General features: G+C 42.9%; 1 protein-coding gene and 1 pseudogene across 1 annotated transcript in view; one reads left to right on the top strand and one right to left on the bottom strand.

Annotated features, from left to right (window-relative positions):
- LOC132242654 (GTPase IMAP family member 7-like) overlaps positions 1 to 15292 on the bottom strand; it is a 178865-nt gene that overhangs the window by 86524 nt on the left and 77049 nt on the right. The gene's annotated exons all lie outside the window — the stretch shown is intronic.
- LOC132211313 (GTPase IMAP family member 1-like) lies at positions 12922 to 13634 on the top strand (annotated as a pseudogene).

Raw genomic sequence — 15292 nt, 5'->3', positions numbered from 1 at the left:
CCTGGTCAAACTGGAAATCATTATCCTGCTAATAAGATTTTACAACTTTTATCTTTCCAAAAATAGTTAAGCAGCAACCTCTCCCTCAAGCACTAACCGTCTTCACTGATGGGTCCAGCTCATGGAAAGCTGGATTTCATAGTGTAAAGAGATCTAAAGTAATTCAGACAAATTACTCCTCTGAACAATGAGTAGAAATCCAAGCTCTCATTTTTGCTTTAGAAAACTTTGCCTCTGAATCTGTCAACATCTACAGTGACAGTGCTTATGTAGTTGGAATGGCTACAATTATTGAAACTGCTACCATTGGGCATACCAACTCTGAAGAGCTATTCCACCTGTTTATCACCTTGCAAAGAGTTATTAAAAAACGGCGGTTTCCATGTTTTATTGGCCATATTAGATCCCATTCTGGTCTTCCAGGTCCCTTGGCTGCAGGTAATGAGGAAGTAGATCGCCTCATTGCCTCAGTAGAGGAGGTCACTCCATTCTTCATGGCACAGGCCTCGCATGCCCTGCATCATCAAAATGCCTCTGCCTTGTGCAGGGAACTCCATATTTCCTGAGCGCAGGCTCGCCAAATTGTTAAGCAATGCCCTCAGTATGTTATTCACCTCCCTGTGCCAGCATTAGGGGTAAATCCCAGGACTTAAACCTAAGAAATCTGGTAAATGGATGTTACTCATGTGCCTGAATTTGGCAGATTTCGGTGGGTCCATGTCTCTATAGACACATGCTCACGTTTCATTTTTGCTACTTCCCAAACAGGGGAAAGTGCAAAGCATGTAATTAACCACTTCCTAGCGGCTTTTCCAGTCATGGGACGCCTCCTAGAGATAAAAACAGATAATGGACCTGCCTATACTAGCTCCTTCTCTCAGCAGTTTTGCAACCAATACCAAAGTATGCATAAAACAGGAATTCCCTATAATCCCCAGGGACAGGCAATTGTAGAAAGAGCTAAACGAACCTTAAAGACTCAGTTAAAAAAACAGAAAGGGGAGAGGAGTATTATCCTACTCCATAGAATCAGTTAAATCATGCCCTTGACACTTTAAATTTTTTACATTGTGACGATGAGGGTCACACAGCAGCCGAGAGGCATCAAACTCCTGGTGCCGTAGCATCTGCCGGTATGGCACGATGGAAGGATTTACAACCAGGGCAGTGGAGAGGGCCAGATCCAGTAATGATGTGGGGAAGAGGCCATGTTTGTATCTTTTCAGAAGGTGATCTAACCCCATCTGGGTGCCAGAGCGAGCAGTGCGTCATCATCCTGCCATTCAAGAAGCTGAAGATCACACCTCGGGTGATGATGCCAGCTCAGCCACTGTCCCCGAAGAAGGAGAAAAACAGCAGGCAGCTGGCCAAGGCCACCCTAGAAGCTAGTGTCCCCAAATGGGGTCAACTGAAGAAGCTGACCACTGATGCTCAGCAAGTAGTGAAAGAACAGGGAGTTCAGGTAACCCCTCCAACCTTTTTGTTGCTATGCTGGTGCTTGTCAGCTGCCAAGTAAGTATGGCTGCAGCAGAAACTTACTGGACCCCCTATGGTCAATCCAGCCACCTGGACTGGAGAATCAGTGCCAGTGTTGACTAACAACATCAATATGGTCGGGGGTAGCTCTGACAAGCATATAACTCCTTCTTCCCAAGGTGATTATACTTATAATGGTTTTAGTGGGGAGCTCTCTATTGGTTTATCTAAAAGGGGGACTTCAGGATGTTTGCAGCTTGGCCAAGAAAGTAAGACGTCCTATGAAGGCACAAACGTTGCTAACATTGCAGGCTCTTGGGATATGGGAAAATATATTCAGACAGTTATTAACTAGGATTTCCTAAGGCCACCCGATGGCTGTCTGATAAGCATCCCCCGCTCCCCTCCTGCCCTAATAGCACCACTACTGAGCTGGGAGCATTTCCTCAATGGCAAGATTGCGCCAATACTGTACCCAGCGAGGCTATCAATCAAAATTGAGGGTGAAATCAGGAGCTTCACAGACAAAAAAGGACTATGGGAGTTTATTACCACCAAACCAGCAATGCAAGAAATGCTAAAGGGTCTGCTGTAAAAAGAAAAATTAGGAAACGAAGAAGGAATAAAGGGGTAAAGAATGAAAATGGTGACAAACAAGTATCTATCAATAATAACTTTAAATGTAAATGGCTAAATGCCCCAATCCAAAGACATAGGATAACTGAGTGGATAAGAAAACATGACCCATATATCTGTGTCTACAGGAAACCCACCTCAGAAAAAGGACATACAGACTGCTAGTGAAGGGATAGTAAAAGGTTTTTTAGGCAAATGGAAATGAAAATAAAAGCTGGGGTAGCAATACTTATATCTGACAAATTAGGCCTCAAAGTGAAGGACATAAAAAGAGATAAGTAAGGCCACTTCATAATACTAAAGGGAGCAATCCAACAAGAAGAAATAACTCTGGTAAACATATGCGCACACAATATAGGAGCACCCAAATACATAAAAAAAACTTCTGGAGGAGATCAAAGGAGAGATTTACAGAAACACAATCATAGTAGGGGACTTTAATACCCCATTATCACCATTGGACAAATCCTCTAAACAAAAAATTAACAAAGAAACATCAATCCTAAATGACTCACTAGATCAGATGGACTTAATTGACATCTTCAGAACATTTCACCCCAAAACCAAAGAATATACATTCTTCTCAAGTGCACATGGGTCATTTTCAAAGATAGACCATATATTCGGTCACAGGCAAAGTCTCTTCAAATTCAAGAAGATTGAAATCATATCAAGCGCCTTCTCAGATGATAATGGCATAAAACTGGAAATCAACTACAATAAAAACATTCCAAAAAAAAATAAAACACATGGAGACTAAATAGCATGCTATTAAACAATGACTGGGTCACCAGAGAGATCAAAATAAAAATAAAAAACATCATGGCAACAAACAACAATGAAAACACAACAATCCAAATCCCATGGGACACAGCAAAAGCAGTCTTGAGAGGGAAGTTCATAGCTCTACAAGCCTATGGCAAAAAACAAGAAACAATGATAATAAATTACCTAACCCTACAACTCAAAGAGTTAGAAAGAGAGCAACAAGAAAATCCCAGTGTAAGCAGAAGGAAGGAAATAATAAAGATCAGAGCGGAGATAAACGACATAGAGAGAAAAAAAAACAATACAAAAGATCAACAAAACCAAAACCTGGTTCTTTGAAAGGATAAAAAATATTTATGAACTTCTAGCCAGGCTCACCAAGAAACAAAAAGAGAGGACACAAATAAACAAAATCAGAAATGAAAGAGGAGATGTAACAACAGACCCCACAGAAATACAAATGATTGTTAAAAATACTATGAACAACTCTACTGTAACAAACTAGACAACCTGGAGGAAATGGACATATTCCTAGAAAAATACAACCTTCCAAAACTCAATCAGGAAGAATCTACAAATCTCAATAGGCCAGTAACTATGGAAGAAATTCAAGCAGTAATCAAGAAGCTTCCAGCAAACAAAAGCCCGGGACCAGATGGCTTCACGGGGGAGTTGTACCAAACATTCAAGAAAGAACTAAAGCCTATCTTCCTCAGACTATTCCAAAAACTCAAGAGGAAGGAACACTTCCAAATTCATTCTATGAAGCCAGTATCACCCTAATACCAAAACAAGATAAAGACAACACAATGAAAGAGAATTACAGGCCAAATCCCTCTTGAATATAGATGCCAAAATCTTCAACAAAATCCTAGAAAATCGGATCCAGCAGTACATCAGAAAGATTATACACCATGACCAAGTAGGATTTATCCCACGGATGCAAGGATGGTTCAATATCTGCAAATCAGTAAACGTAATACATCACATAAACAAATTGAGAGATAAAAACCACATAGTCATATCAATTGGTGCAGAAAAAGCATTTGACAAAATCCAACACCTATTTTTGATAAAAACTCTCAGCAAAGTAGGAATAGAAGGATCATACCTCAACATAATAAAAGCCATATATGACAAATCCACAGCTAACATAATAATCAATGGGCAAAAACTAAAACCATTTCCCCTAAGAACAGGAACAAGACAGGGATGCCCTCTCTCACCACTCCTGTTTGACATAGTACTGGAAGTTTTAGCCATTGTGATTAGACAAGAAGAAGAAATTAAAGGCATCCAAACTGGAAAAGAAGAAGTAAAAATGTCCTTATTCACGGATGACATGATATTGTACATAAAAAACCCTAAAGACTCAATCAAAAAACTATTAGACTTAATTAATTCAGCAATGTAGCAGGATACAAAATTAATGCCAATAAATCAATGGCATTTCTATACACCAATAATGAACTTACAGAAAGAGAGACTAAAAAAGTAGTCCCATTTACCATCACACCAAATAATTTAAGATATCTAGGAATAACTTTAACTAAAGAGGTAAAAGATGTCTACTCAGAAAACTATAGGATGTTGAAAAAAAGAGATAGAGGAAGACATAAACAGATGGAAGAGCATACCATGTTCATGGATTGGTAGAATCAACATCATTAAAATGTCCATACTACCCAAAGCAATCTATAAATTCAATGCACTCCCTACTAAAATACCAACAGTATATTTCACAGACCTAGAGCGAACTTTCCAAAAATTCATCTGGGATAAAAAAAAAGACACTGAATAGCTGCAGAGATCCTGAGAAAGAAGAACAAAGTAGGTGGGATCTCAATACCAGATATCAAGCTGTATTACAAAACCACTATCCTCAAAACTTCCTGGAACTGGCACAAGAACAGACATACAGATCAATGGAATAGAATAGAGAACCCAGAAATCGGCCAGAACCAATATGCTCAATTTATATTTGACAAAGGAAGCAAGAACATGCAATGGAGTCAAGACAGTCTCTGCAATAAATTGTGCTGGGAAAATTGGACAGATACATGCAAGAACATGAAACTAGACCACCAACATACACCATACAGAAAAATAAACTCAAAATGGATAATGGACTTAAGTGTAAGATGAGAAACCATAAAAATACTAGAGGAATTCAAAGGCAACAAAATCTCAGACATATGCCAAAGCAATTTCTTCACTGATACATCTCCTAGGGCATTGGAAACTAAAGGAAAAATAAACAAATAGTACTACATCAAAATAAAACGCTTCTGCACAGCAAAAGAAACCATCAACAAAACAACAAGAAAGCCCACTGTATGGGAGAACATATTTGCCAATGTTATCACAGATAAGGGTTTAATCTACAACATTTATAGGGAACTCATACAACTTAACAAAAGGAAGATAAACAATCCAATCAAAAAATGGGCAAAGGACCTAAATAGACACTTTTCAAAAGAGGAAATTCAGAAAGCCAAGAGACATATGAAAACATGCTGCAAGTCACTAATCATCTGAGAGTTGCAAATCAAAACAACAATGAGGTACCATCTCACACCTGTCAGACTGGCTATCATCAACAAATCAACAAACGACAAGTCCTGGAGAGGATGCGGAGAAAAAGGAACACTTGTGCACTGCTGGTGGGAATGCAGACTGGTGCAGACCCTATGGAAGACAGTATGGAGTTTCCTCAAAAAGTTAAAAATGGAACTCCCATTTGACCCAGTGATTCCACTTCTAGGAATGTATCCCATGAAACCAGAAACACCAGTCAGAAAGGATATATGCCCCCTCTATGTTCATAGCAGCGCAATTTACCATTCCAATAATCTGGAAACAGCCTAAGTGCCCATCAGCAGATGAATGGATTAGAAAACTGTGGTACATCTACAGGATGGAATACAATGCTCCTGCAAAATAGAAGGAATTTTTACCATTTGCAACAGCATGGATGGAACTGGAGAGCATTATGCTAAGTGAAATAAGCCAGTCAATGAAAGAAAAATACCACATGACCTCGCTCATTTATGGATAATAAAGACCATTATAAACTGATGAACAAAAATAGATACAGAGGCAGAGCAGCATCAAACAGACTGTCAAACTACAGTGGGAAGGCTGGGGAGGGTTGTGGGGTGGGAGGGAGCATAAGAGATCAACCGAAGGACTTGTATGCATGCATATAAGCATAACCAATGGATACAAGACACGGCGGGGTAGGGGACGCTGGGGAATGTCAGCGGGGGGGGGGGGGGGAAGGAGACATATGTAATACTCTTTGTAATACTTTAAGCAATAAAACAAAATTTAAAAAAAAAGAGGAGAAAAAAAATTAAATCTTCTATTGTCTTCCTGAAAAAAAAAAAACAACACAAAATAACTATAAAATACTACAGCATATTATATGTACCCTTCACCCAATTTCTTAGGTGTTAATAATTTTAACGTAACCATTATACAACTAACAAAATTTGGAATATATTTTTCTTATAATCTCTTTAATGTTACTTAATCGATTTACTTTGTTTTTGTTAATCTTCACCCAAGGATATTTTTCCATTGAATTTTAGAGAGAGTGAAGGGAAAGGGAGAGACACATTCATTGGTTGCCTCCTGAACATGCTCTGATAGGGACTGGGGATCAAGCCAACAACTAAGGTACATGCCCTTGACTGGAATTGAAGCTGGGATCCTTAAGTCCATGGACTAATGATCTATTCACTGAGCAAACCAGCTGCAGCTTAATTCATTTACTTTTAATTTATATGTGTCTTTATATTTAAAGTGGGTTTTGTATTTGATTCACCTTCATAATCTGTCTTTTAATTGGTGCATTTATGCCACTGACTTTCAGAGTGCTTACTGGTAGAGTTACTACCATATCAGGTGGCTTCTGGGGCTTCTGGGGGGGAGCCTGCGGCCTGGGATGGGATCCCATCACGGGCGGCAGGAAGGAGGCTTCTGGGTTCGCACACTTGGGCCTGGGTGGTGGCTTGCACTGGTGGCTCCTGCTGTCCCGCCCTGCATGCAGTATGCAAATTAGCCACCATATTTGTTGGCGGTTAATTTGCATATGGTGCTGATTAGCCAATGGGTGGCATAGCGAAGATACAGTCAATTACTATGTTTGTCTATTATTAGATAGGATTTGAGACCAGAGCAGAGTCAGAACTGTATCTCCAGATCAAAATACCTCCACCACTGCCCCGTTTCACTTCATTCTCCATATTCCCTGAATGAAACTTCTCCTGTCAGAAGCTGCCTTTTATGTTTGCTGGGACAACTAATTGGCTCTCCAAGCACAATCATAGGTTCCCAAAAGGGAAGAGGGTCATAGATGCTACAGAAAATAGGATGCTGGTCTTGAATGCTAATAGCCCTGAGGTCACTGGCCATGGAGGAGCATCTGGAACACAGCTCCCACCCCTGAACCCTCTCTTAGGACTGACCTCTCTCTAGGAGAATTTTGATAAAGGGATTTTGCCTCATGTCCCACCTATAAAGTTCAGTTGGTCATGTGCCTTGTCATTAGGAGCTCCTTTCCATATCCACCTCTGTTGTGAGCCACCTGTCTCTCTACTGCTGGTCCCCACCTGCATCTCCAGGAAGATGCTCTCCCCCCTCCCAGGATGCTGCTCCTTCCACATAATCAGAAGGAAAGAGATGAATGTAGAGAAAGACATGGCTTCTATTTTACATTTTCCTATTATTCTTTTCCCCCCTTTATGCTTTACATCATAGACATACATGTCAACGTGGAAATATATTGATTTTTTTTAAAGATTGGGGTTCTTAAAATAAATTTCTTAACTTCTATCAAAGTGTGCATTGTGGAGTTGAAGGATTTTTCCGCTGCTATGTTCTAGATAAATCCAAAACTCAAAATTATTACAATTTTGCAAAAATAATTATAGAAGGTGAAAGGAATGTTTTCTTGAATTGTCCTGACACTTCCATAATGAACAATTAACCTTGGTATATCAGTTGCCTATTGCTGCCATAACAAATTACGTAAAATATAGTTTCCTGAGACAATGCAAATTAATTTTACTAGAGTTCTGGAGGTCAGGAGCCTGAAATTAGTCTTATGCAAATAAAATGAAGGTATCCTCAGGGCTGAAAATATCTCCAGGAGAGAATCTATCGCTTGCTTCTCCAAGCTTCTAGAAGCTTGCAGAATCCCTTGTTTTTGATCACATCACTCCAATCTCTGCTGCCATCATCACATTGCCTTCTTCCTCCTCTGATCTTGCCTCCCTCTTTTGAGGGCCTTTGTGGTTACATGTAGGACCCACTCAGATAATCCAAGACAATCTCTCCATCGCAAAATCATTAACTTCATCATTTCTGCAATAAGGTAACATTTATATGTTCTGGGGATTAGGAATGCTTATCTTGGGGTTGGAGGCAGGTGTGATATTCAGTCTACCACATGTAGATAGGGTAACTTCTCTGTAACTCCCTTTACTGATCTTTGAAAAGGAGTATTGACTTCATAGGGTTAGCGTTTATACCAGGAAGTGGGGTACTGCTGTAAAAGAAATGCTTAAAATATGGATGTGGTTGTGGATTTGGGTAATGCACAGATGCTGGGAGCATTCTGGGTCACTTGATAGAAAATGCCTAGATATCTTTGAAAAGTTTGTTGTTAGGAATTTAAATATTAAAGGTGAAATGTCAGTACAAAGTGAGGACTATGGTATTGGACACTGGAAGAAACTTGATACAATGTGGGAGAGAAGTCACTGAGTTATGTTCTACTGCTGGGTGGAAAGAAGAGCTTGAAAGCAATACACTTGCATTTCCAAAGACAGTTTGGAGGGTATAGCCTGGTTTGTCCTTGCAAAATGCAGCAGTCAAGAAATGAGAGCAATGCATCTACAAGCCAAGGACCTCCAAGGGTTGCCAGCAGCCACAAGGAGCAGGACCCAGCAAAGATCCTCTCTAGCACCTTCAGAGAGAACGTGGCTCTGCCAACCATTTGATGCTGGATGCCTAGAACTATGGGACTGTAAGTTTCTGTGGCTTTAAGCTACACAGTAAGGGGTACTGTGTTATATCAGCTCTAGGAATCTCACACAACACCTTTCTTCTTCCTCCACCTTCTCTCCTGCTCTCCTCATGTTCCATCCACTCAACATTCCAGAGATTTTCCTTTATGTCTGAGCTTATGTTTACTAGAGTAGTCTTTCCCACTGCCAATGCACATCTGGCCCAGATGGACTACAGAGGCTGCCGATGAGTGAAGTGATGGCTTTTTCAGAAAGACCTTTAAACTCTGCCTGACCCGGTCTCTCAGCAATGCCTTACTGTCAAAGGCTCCCATACCCTAAGATCAGCTCCACCTTATTCTCTTTAGTTTTACAGTTTCGTAACTTACTGAAGAATTTAGTGGTTTTCAACAATATATGCAGCACCAAAACAAACCCCAAAACTATTTTTTTTGAGAGAGAAAGGGGAAATGAAGGGCTCCTGGACTCTTAAGTGAGTGGGCAGACTACCAGGCTGATGTGAGCACAGTAGTTCCAGAGACCACCTCTGGCTGCGAGCATTCTTCAGGCCCACTGGCAAGAGCCAACCTCACACTCCCACGGAACAACATATTCACACAAAAGAATACGTAGTTTTACAAAAATTCACAGACAAAGACAACAGTATGGTGGTTACTAGCAGAAAGGAGGATGAGGCTTTATAAGGGGTAAATGGAGTCAAATATATGGTGATGGAAAGAGACCAGAATTTTGGTGGTGGGGACACCATGTAATATACAGCTAACGTTAACATAGGATATCACACTAGAAATACACATAATATCAATAGCCAATGCCACCCCAATAAATTTTAATTTTAAAAAGTATAAATAGTTTCATCTAAAAGCAGAGTAGGGCCTCATTGTTTGCAAAGTAAAACAAAAAGAGCGTTTGGGCACTTAAATACACAGGAGCCACCTTCCTCAGCTGGCAGCACACAATGCTAATGTGTCTGAAAGTGTGCCCCCTTAAGTTAACATCAGTGACACTGGTTTTGTTCCCTGAGCTACAGAGCAGATTGTCATATTAGCACATCAGCACTAGTGTCTGCCATTAACAAGTGAAATACAGTCAGGAAAGGTATGTGGGTCTGGTTCACCACTAGCAGCATCTATGATTTTGGACAAAATAATAACCCCTCTGAGGCCTGGCATCTCTACAGAGAAGAAGATTGATAAGTGTCAGATCATCTCAGACTGATGCCTTACAAGGAATTACACCCTACACCAATATGTGGGCCTTGCCCTTGAGAACAAGTCCTCAGACAACCCAGTGGTTTGAATCCTGATCCCTGGCTGCTTACCTACACTTCCTCTCAGATGTTGGTTGGTTGTAGTGATAAACCTGTGACAGGGAACAGGGGTCCTCATGGAAGACCACTTGGAGGGACCAGTCGTGGGACTCTTGGCTTGAGGGTCTGTGTGAAGGAGCAATGTCACTGCGGGCCTCTGCTTCCATGGTTTGAGTGCCTGGGGTCATCAGAGTCAGGTATAGTTACAGACAGTGAGAGATCCCAGCCCCATTACCATGTGGCACCAATAACCTGACCCTTCTCATCTCCACCTTTGGCCAGGACTCCTTGCATTAGCAAAATTCCTGGCCTTTCCATCTGTGGCTCTTTCTCCATTTCTGCTCTCATGTCAGACATGGGAGTGTATTGATTTCCATGGGGGTGAACATTATGAAGGCTTTGGAATGGGGGAGTTCCTGCAGAAACATGAACGCCTTTGGATTGAGGACCAGGCCAGCCAATCATCTAAGTCCTTTGGCCAAAGGCAAGGTGTTTAGCCTTCCTCTCCCTTGGCTTCTCCTTGTGCAGTGCCAACTGGAGAGAACAGTCACCTGTGGTGACCAGGTGGACAACGTGAAGAAGTGTAATTTGAAATGGTGGGTGCAGCACAGAGAGGACTCAGACATCATGTGAGGGAGGCTGGGACAGTCACAGGCCTGAGAGTACAAGGCAGCTGTGAAAGGCCTGACATCTGCTCCCTGGGGAGCACGTGAGTGTGGCGCTTCCTTGTCCTGAGGCTGGAGAGGCAGACTGAGGACAGACTGCACTGTGCACAGGGACTCGGTGAGTACAGAATGTTTGATTGTGTTATATACTGACTGATAGGCTGGAGCCACTTTACTTGAAGTAGCCTCAGCTTGGGGGCAGGATGTCAGGAGTTAGAGCGGAGTGTCCCAGTCTCTCCAGGACACTGATTATATTTAGATGCATTGAGACAGGACAGTGATCTGACTCCTGAGAGCACAGTCAGAGGCTGCAGGTCACCTGGGATATAGGGTTCTTCTCCAATTTCCAAAACCAAAATTCCAGTTCTCTTCTTGTTTGTCTCCCAGGCAAACAACCCTAAGTGTTTCCCTTATTCCTGCCAAATTTTCTAGTTCTCATGGTTTTTCAAAGTCTCCCCTGGCTGCTGAATCTCTTGGGAAAATTTAGTATCTACAGATTTGGTCACTAATATAGAATTACCTGGAAAATTTTTATATCTAAAGCTTTCTCACTCCCACAAGTGTTACAATCCCTTGTCAGCCTTTTGCCTTTGAAATTTCTGAAAATACAAACGCAGTCACCAAACCCTCTCACAGTCTCATTACAAATCCAGCCCAGGCCCTTCCAATGTTCTGTCCTCTATTCTGACATTCTGGGGAAGTGGGGAGCAAGACTGTGTCTGTGTGGTGTCACTAGCTCTTTGGATTTGGCCCGGTACATTATAGGCAGTAAAACCTATTTAATGAATGAATGAATGAATGAGTGAATGAATGAATGAAATTGTGTTTGGGACTCTTTTGGGTCAGCATGGAGGACAGAAGAGATGAAGAAAATGCCTATGATATGAATATGTGCCTACATACCCCTGGTGTGAGCTCTGTGAGGGGAATGGGCAAACTCAGAACTAAACAGAGGACCTGAAACTTGTCTGGAGTGAAACAGTAAGTACCTGAATATGCATTGAACTGGGCCTGTGCCCCTGCCCAGCTGGGAGATATGAACTGGATTACCTTATACTGCCATTTCCCAGGTATAAAGTGAGGATAATAAACCTACTCTGATCTCCATGGAAGAGGATGAAGAGGGCATCAGATCGCGCACTGGATGGTGTGTGGCTCACCTGGTAAAATGTTAGAGGACCAGAATGGAGGGTTAAAGGGGTATCTTATTAGCAGGCAGCAGGTTTAAGAGGGAGGAGAGTGTGGGTTGGAGAGAGAGAGGTAGAGAAGGAACAAGGAAGAGGTGATCTCATCTAATCCTCTCAACAACCCCAGAAGAAACAACTCAATACTCTTAGTCCCATTTTAGAAAAAGTTTGATGTTTAGATTAAGCAACTTCTGAGGTGGCACAGCTGGCTGACGGTGGGACTGTGGGTTAAACCCAGAGTGTCTGGATCTCCAGACAACTCTTCACCCCCAGGCTACTGACCCGTCCTGACAATTTTCCCTGGGTTGGAATTTGGGAGAAGTATGGCAGAGGCTACTGAAGTCTCAAATAGGGACAGCTCTGCAGGGTTTGGACCGCCAGAAACAATGGAGGTGAGGTCATGCCTGGAATTATGAAAGGGACCCCCTAGACCAGAGATGGTAAATCTTTTAAGCTAGGCGTGTCAGAATTTTGAAAAACCCTAACTTAACTCTGGTGCCGTGTCACATATAGAAATGTTTTTATATTTGCAACCATAGTAAAACAAAGATTTATATTTTTCATATTTATTTTATATATTTAAATGCCATTTAATAAAGAAAAATCAACCAAAAAAATCAGTTCGCGTGTCACCTCTGACACACATGTCATAGGTTCGCCACCACTGCCCTAGACAAATGCCCTCCAAGTGTTGAGCATCTAAAGGTGCACATGGTGTAGCTGGGATACTTGGTGACAGGGATACTTGGTGAAGGTCCTCCTGAGATCAGTAAGGCTTTGATTGGAAAAGCAGAGTTGAGACACTGTTGTTCTTGTTTCAAGGCCTCCAGGGTCCAGGCAACCAGGATACATGTTTGGAAGCTCACAGATGACTTGTCCTCCAGGTTCCAAAGACACCACGCCGGCCCTGCAGGAGCCCAGGCTGAGGCTCATCCTGGTGGGGAAGACAGGGACTGGGAAGAGAACCACAGGAAACAGCATCCTGGGCCACAGGTGCTTCCTGTTCAGACAAACAGCCACATCGGTGACCAGAACCTGGAAGGTGGAGAGTTGAAGGTGGGACAGGTGGCACGTGGAAGTCATGGACACCCTGGACCCTTTTAGCTCCCTCGTCCCCAAGACATTCCTGGGGTGCAAGGAGCAGGCCGGCTGCTACTTGCTGTCTATAGCTGGGCCCCAGGCGCTATTCTGGTGACTCAGCTGGACATGAGTGAGCTTAAGGTTATGTTCAGGTACAGTGTGATGGTGCGCAACATCCTGCTGTTCACACGCAAGGAGGACCTGGGTCAAGACTCTTTGCAGGATTTCCTGTGCCACAGGGATAACCTTGCTCTGTGGGCTCTGGTGGCTGGGCATGTGCATCTTGGACAACTGGGAGGCAGGTAGGGACCTGCAGGTCCAGGTGCAGGAGCAACTGGTGGAGCACCTGGAGCTGGACCACTTTGGTATCCCCTACTCCAAGGAGGTGTACTCACTGGTGCAGGCGCTGGCCTTCTGGAGCCCCAAGGAGCAGCTGAGAAGCACGGCAGAGAGGGTGGTGGGATGCACATGGGGGTGATGTGGTTGCCGGCTCCTGTGGTGGCTGCGCATATGGATGGTGGTGCTAAAACTGCACAGCTGCGCTGCTAGACTTCCTAGTTCCGTGTTGCCAGCTGACGTCAGAGGTCATAGTTGAGATACATCCTGAGTGACAGAATATATATAAGTAGGACTTGGAACCATCACCTGACAATCACATTCTTCCCTAGTGTCTGTGCCTCCAGGGCCCACAGGCTTTCCTTGTGTCCCTCACCTGGCAGTAACCTACCAACCCAAAGGCAAAAATCTTTCCCTCTCCCATCTCTCCCCAAACCTGCCCATGGGACATGGCCCTCCCTGAGCTCTTCTTACTGGAGCCCAACAAGTATTGCTTTTCCCTGTTTTCTACTGATCTCAGGTTGCTGTCCCACATCCTGGCATCATCTCTGTTCGCCCCAGGAGTCCAAGGACCAGAGCCAACACAAAGCCTCAGTCCAGACACTTTTGTTTCAATTGAATCTGAATTTCATGAACAAATACCCTGGACATTCATATTGTGTTAACAGAAATCAATATTTGTAGATGTTCGTTAATCTGCCTTATATGACCATTGAACAAAGACACTGTTCTGTCATTCCTAACCCCCTTTTCAAAAGCCATGCACCCAAGTGCAGAGACATGCCCCACATGCTCTCCCCCACCACACGTAAACATTGAAGTAAGTGCCCATAAGAAGATAAAACACTGAACCTCCCATATGTCTCAGGAATGGATGCCTCCTCCCTGGATTCCATTCAGATCTATTAGCAGCTGAATGTAGAGGCTTCTACAAGTCCAAGAAAACTTTAACCAGAGACTTGAGTCTCTAGGAGACACTGAGACCATGGCTCATCTGGCCACCCACACTTGCTCTGTCCCCAGCATCTCCATCTTCACACACAACCTCAAGCCCACCTCCAATATTGCTGAGTAATTTCAGGACACTTGCTCACGGTATCCTCCAGCCGGTGCCTTCACAGACAGATTTCCAGGTCACTGATGCCCTTACATCACTAGAGAAACATGTAAAAATGGAAAATTGCCGAAACCGGTTTGGCTTAGTGGATAGAGCGTCAGCCTGTGGACTGAAGGGTCCCAGGTTCGATTCCAGTCAGGGGCGTGTGCCTTGGTTGCAGGCACATCCCCAGTGGGAGATGTGCAGGAGGCAGCTGATCGATGTTTCTAACTCTCTATCTCTCTCCTTTCCTCTCTGTAAAAAATCAATAAAATATATTAAAAAAAAGGAAATTATCTGCAATAGTTGAGTGAATATTGGAGCAAGAGGCCCAAAAGCCTTGCCTGAAAAACTATTGAGACCAAGAATGAAACCACCAGTGCCAAATGCTGAGACTTGATATTACCTCTGCTGCCAAGGCCACTGTGATTCAAGGTTGTGCACAGATCCCAGCAGAGGCACTGATAGAAATCTTGAGTTTGGTCTTGTCCACTTGTCAATATCCTTTTGCAAGAAAACTCTACCATTGTCACTTTGCTGAGGAAGGAGATGGTCACTGATGAAAACAAATGAGAAAAAAAGAATAGCAAAGTGTCTAGTGTGATGAAATACTTGACTATTGCTCTTTGGTTGGGAGGAATGGAACTCAGAGAGTCCCCAAGGAGCATTGATTGAGCTGGTGGAAATCTAGAAAGGGGAGCCCA

This window comes from Myotis daubentonii, chromosome 10, assembly GCF_963259705.1.
Source record: "Myotis daubentonii chromosome 10, mMyoDau2.1, whole genome shotgun sequence".
Classification (NCBI taxonomy): Eukaryota; Metazoa; Chordata; class Mammalia; order Chiroptera; family Vespertilionidae; genus Myotis; species Myotis daubentonii.
The sequence above is the reverse complement of the archived record's forward strand: the minus strand, read 5'-3'. Positions and strand labels throughout refer to the sequence as shown.